The sequence below is a fragment of the Gossypium arboreum genome, chromosome 6, assembly GCF_025698485.1.
Source record: "Gossypium arboreum isolate Shixiya-1 chromosome 6, ASM2569848v2, whole genome shotgun sequence".
Classification (NCBI taxonomy): domain Eukaryota; kingdom Viridiplantae; phylum Streptophyta; class Magnoliopsida; order Malvales; family Malvaceae; genus Gossypium; species Gossypium arboreum.
The window spans coordinates 104,368,154-104,373,764 of record NC_069075.1 but is presented as its reverse complement, the minus strand read 5'-3'; the positions used below and the strand labels follow the sequence as shown (position 1 = coordinate 104,373,764).

General features: G+C 35.9%; 1 long non-coding RNA gene across 1 annotated transcript; it reads right to left on the bottom strand.

Moving 5' to 3' along the window:
- Window positions 1-924, bottom strand: LOC128294057 (uncharacterized). Its single transcript, XR_008284253.1, has 2 exons — window positions 768-924; window positions 1-262 (listed from the first exon to the last, which is right to left on the bottom strand). It is a non-coding gene; the product is annotated as an uncharacterized LOC128294057 (long non-coding RNA).
- Between the last annotated feature and the right edge of the window lie 4,687 nt (window positions 925-5,611).

Genomic DNA, 5,611 nt, shown 5'->3' with positions numbered 1-5,611 from the left:
TCATGCCTAACTATCAACCTATTTTATGTTCTCATATCAACAAAAATTACTCGTTTATTTATCATTTAGTCCAACAATTACCATTTAAAGATTTAATCAACAATTATAAATCATAATCAGAACAACAATTAACATTTATAAAATTCACGATCCAAATATTTAATTATCTTATGTGATGAATAAAAAATATGGTAGCCCAAACCAATTTCATTATCTGTCGTCCGCTTTCGCCTCGAACCTTGACATTTCGACCTTGTCTTAGCTACGTATGACAATTCAATTCCAAAAATGATATTATTTAACATTCAACCAAGGAATAGCAAACAATTAAATATAGTTGCATACTTTACAAATAAGTCCATTTTTAATCGTAATATCTGAAATGCTCGTAACTCGTTATTTACTCAATCAAATTAAAATTTGATTTTGTAAATATAATACATGGACCTCAAATTGCCAATCTATAGCATTAATTTAAAACGGCTATTATTCTATTCAATTTGGTCCAGAATAACTCAACAATAAATTCCTTAACAATCACTTAATTTAACTAAGTTTCAACATCACCCACTTTATACTTGACATGATACCGTAAAATCTAAGCTTAACATTCATTCTTTTCATGATTTCTAACTCAACTTTATATGTTCTCTATCATGGCATCTTGGTCTAATTCACATAATAGATAAAATCAATTAATGGGTTGGTTAAAGTAAGGTTCCTACATGAAAAATCTATAAAAATTATTAAGAATTAAACTCACTTACCTTAGTAATTGTAACCAGCCACGGAAGATAGAAATCAAGCTTCTTCTTTTTTTTTTTTTTCTAGTTTTTGTTAAATGAGGAGAAAAATGAAGACGGCAAGTTTTTATTTCTCTCACCTGCTTACAATATATATAACTTAATAATTTAATTAGCCATTAACTATAATTAATGTGACGACTATAGTTAGTCATTATAAAGGTTAGTGGATTTTTATGGTTGAGCTCACTTTATGACACTATCCATAATTTAATTATGGTTTTATTACTCTTAGGTCCTTAGTTTAATAGCTATTTAAGGGCTTACTAATTTCCTTACTCAATTCTCAACATTTTATTCACTTTCCAATTTGTTTTTTTTTTTACTATTATTAACTACTTTTCTAATATATTCATTTAACATATTGATTCTATAATATCGTAATTGGCACGTAGATATCCCCATTAATATTACAATGAACTTGTTCTACGAAATTTGGCCTCAAATTAGCATTTTCCAACAACAGCTAAAACCAGGATGTTACAATATCATGTGTGTTAAATGCACTAAAATGAATTCAATCGAGTTCACATACAACAATCCAAGGTCAAAGATGGTTAAACGTGGAGCCAAGTTATGATTCTTGGGTCAAACTAAAAAAATGTAAGGATGTCTCGAGACATGCCTCCCCCTTTTCACTATTTTTTGTTGAGAAAATTCTGATTCGAAAATGATTTTCTTGCATAGAAAAAAAATAAAAAATTTGAAAACTGAGCTATAGCAATAAATTTTTCCCGAAAAGTACCTATGCTTTGTACGAGACGGATCCTTGATGTTCCCAACTTTCAATCGAATGACCTCCGCTATCCTCGTACCACAAATCTTTCGAGTTTGGCCTTGAACAATTATGAATAAAAATAGAACAAAGAATAATTTGATTAATTTCAGAAGGAAAGTAAGTCTATCTCTTTTATAGAAACCGATATAATTATTTTTCCCAGAAAATAGAATTTATACTTAGAAATAAGTTCTCACTATTTTCGGGCAAAATAACAATATCTCAAAGTTGTGTGTAAAACTTATGTTTTTATCCTCACCAGTGCCATCTATTTATAAGGAGAGATAAAAAAACCCTAGTTGAATTAGTAGAATACAAATAATACTTATTTAATAGAAAAAACAATCTACTAGTTGAACTAGGAGAGAGGGGCAGCTATGTAATGCCCCAAAGTTTTATATATGTTCTGTTGAAATATGACACAAAAATATGTATCTGCTTTAGTGGTTAAGTGTTCTCGGTGTGTGTAAAAGGTCTTAAGTTCAAACCTTACTTGGGTTAAATTTTGGTATTTTTATGAATAAGTCTTATATTTGGTCAGTAGGGTCTTTAAGTAAAAGTTGGTAAATACTTAATAGAATGGGCCTGTTGGTCTGGTGGTTAAGTGGAGTGTGGGTGTATTGAAGGTCTTGTGTTTGATTATCTGTGATGACAAGGAGTTGTATTTTTGCTCTTAAATTCGACTGGAGTTGTGTCAAACGGGGATTCTGAGTAGTTGGGTTAAAGTTGACTAGTGGGGGAGTAAAATTAGGGATTTGGGGATTATCAGTTGGATTTTATCTTTACTTCTTGATTATCTTTTCAAAATTTCGGCATTTCCCCATGTTCTCCCAAAAATTTGACGCTAATTTCCATCTTCCTCTCTTGTCTGTCGTTTGCTATCTTTTTCGTTTCCCTTGCCAAAATTTCACTGAGATTTTCTCCTTTATCTTCTTCTTATTTCTTCATCCTTTTATTTTTCTTCATTTCTGCAATGTGGTTAGTGCTTGCTCGAGTTCAGTGAGTTTTGGTTTTCGATAGATCTTAACTGTTTCTTCTAGATAGTGGCTAAAGAGGGGTATCGGTTGGTTTGTAGTTGTGAATGATAAGTTTTGACTAGGGCTATTCTGATGTTTTGACAGCATCATATTGCTAGGATCGGGACTCTTCTCGTTCAGCAAACCAATTTTGAAGCATTAGGGGTAAGTTTCAATCGCTCCATGGTTGAATAATCCGTTTGGGTTGGTTTTAATTCGTTGGTTAAGTGATTAACTGAGTAGTATTTTGGTCAATTATAGGTTCGAGATTGCTTAGAGTTACTTTTGCGTCAAAAACGATACAGGTGTGTGCTCGATTGCAAAGAAAATAAGGTTTTAGCTAAAGCCAAAAACCTCACTGTCGACGCTACACGGACATATGGTTGCCCGTATGGTAGGCCGTGTGTCCTAACACAGGCATGTGGTCGACGAGGCCAGGCCGTGCGCACAAGACACGACCGTATAATGGCCAAGCAGGCTGTATGTGACATATAGGCTGGACTGTTTGGGCCGTGTAGGCCACACGGGGGTGTAGGCCCACTCGGGTAAACTACACGAGCGTGTGAGATTTTGGGTCAGGTCATGGGATCCACACGGTCGAGGCAAATTTGGGCTGTGTGGGCCACACGGGTAGGTCACATGGGTGTGCGAGCCCATTTTTATTGAAATGACTGTTAAGGTTGCACTGGTCGCCCAAGTCGACTGTGAACCTTCCGTAGGGTTGTTATGCACTACTTAGACCTTTAACTATGTGATATTGATTATTTTTATTATGTACTGAGCATGTTATATACAAGCATGTATACTGAACCGAATGTGTATCTGACAAACCTGTGATAGTATGACATTTCATTGTATGTTGCATTGCATTAGGTTGGGTTGATATTATTTGGAGGAAGTGTACTGAAAGGTTCTTAAGCCTAATATATTAGTAGGTCAGCTACAAATTACTGTTTTGTGCCCCATTCGGTACTACCTGGAGTGTAGGGATGGGTGGCTTGATTTAATCCCCACATAGAGTGTAGAGTTGGACGGAGATTGTGTATAGAGGCTAGTTGGGTAGGACTTTGTTACTAAGTACTGCATGACTGCCACTGATACTGTGATGGGATAAGGCCCTACTACATATTTGATAACTGTACTGGGATGGGCTAAGGCCCAAGCTGTTATTGATGCTGAAAAGGGCTTAGGCCCAAGACTGTTTTAACTGTACACTGTGATTTGTAATTGTTTGCTTTATGTGGGATTACACACTGAATTTACGTAAACTCACCTTTTTTTTTAAATGTGCACAGGTAATCCCCAAATCTATACGGATCGGTGCGGCGGAGAACTCGACGGTGACCATGGTTTTGGACTATTATGAATTTAAATATGATTCTTGGTTTTATTTCTATTTTATTTTTATTGGTTAAAATTTTGGGGTTGTGAATTGGACTTTTGGACTTTTATTTGGTTTTTGAGTTTTTGTTTTTCTTTACTTAATGGATTTTAAACTGCTAGTCGTAGGAAACCTTGGTTTTCAAAAGAAACAAATGTTTTACCAAGAAGTACATGATTACTTAAACTGTTTTAAAAGCTTTCACAACGAATAACATTTTGAAACCACTGACTAAATGAGTAACACGATTTAAAAGCTAACAAAAGATAAAAAAAGTATGTAAACGAGTAATGTTTTTATCGAGATCGCATGGTTTTCAAGCACCATATCATGTGACATCTCTAGATTCGACCATAACATCTAAGCCGGGTTTGAGGTATTACATTTAGTGGTATCAGAGCCAGGTTGTAAAACTCGGATGTGGATTATGGGTTTTTAAAATTTGGTTTTTTGAAGGATGGATTTTCAAATGATTTGAAATATTTTTACTAAGTATGTGGTACACTGAGTCTCTGGCGTCGATCCTGTAAGTATTTTGAAACTGATTTTTGCTTAAATTAAAAATGCTGTGATATTTGAAACTATTGTAGGTAGTAAACTGTGAAAATACTCTAGTTAATATATACTGAAAATGGTAGTTAAACCAAAACTATAGTAAACAACTATAGACTGTGACAAATGAAAACTCTGACACTGCTTTACATAAAATATTTGTTAATAAACACTGGAACTGTAACTAATCCATAAAACTTTTAATATTGATAAATTTGATTAGTATGAGCACACGAGGTATCCGCGAACGGGGTACTAGAAGCTGTGGAAGAGGCCGTAGAGGGGCTCGAACTAAGTCCTTGTCATCTGGTAGCATGCCTAATTTGGACACGAGTGAGACGCCAGTGTCGCTGGCTACTGAGATTAGGCCTCAAGATCACATGGCTGGGGACGACACATTGTCCCAGGCTATGCTAAGGATTTTGGAAAGGGTCGCTGTACCTAATATTGGATCTGGGGACCGTGGGTCGATTATAGAATGACTCCTGTCTAATGTAGCTGAACTTTTTAGGGGTGTCACTGGAGTCACCCCTTATATGGCCAAGTACTAGATTGAGGCCACGGAGCGGATTATGAATGACCTGGATTGCACATCTGAGCAGAAATTAAAGGGTACAATCTCTTTGTTACGAGATGAGGCTTATCAATGGTGGCTGATCGTTAGGGAGGGCACTCAGCCCCAACACTTGACCTGGGAGTTCTTTAAGACCACCTTATAGGGGAAATATGTGGGAGCCAGTTATGTAGACGCTCGCAGGAGGGAGTTTTTGAATCTTACTTAGGGGGATCGATTGGTGGCTGAGTATGAGGCTGGGTTCCTAAAATTGAGCTACTATGCGTGAGGTATGGTGGTATCAAAGTATGAGAGGTGTGTTCACTTTGAAGATGGCCTCAAAGATAATTTGAGAATTTTGATAACTTCGTAAAGGGAACAAGATTTTTCTATTCTGGTCAAGAAGACAAAGATCGCTGAGGATGTTAAGCATACTAAGTGCCAAAATAGAGATCGTGAGATGGGTAAGAACAAGAGAGAATTTAGAGCCCTTGAGTTTGGTGCAGAGGCCTAAGAAAAAGGCCAGAG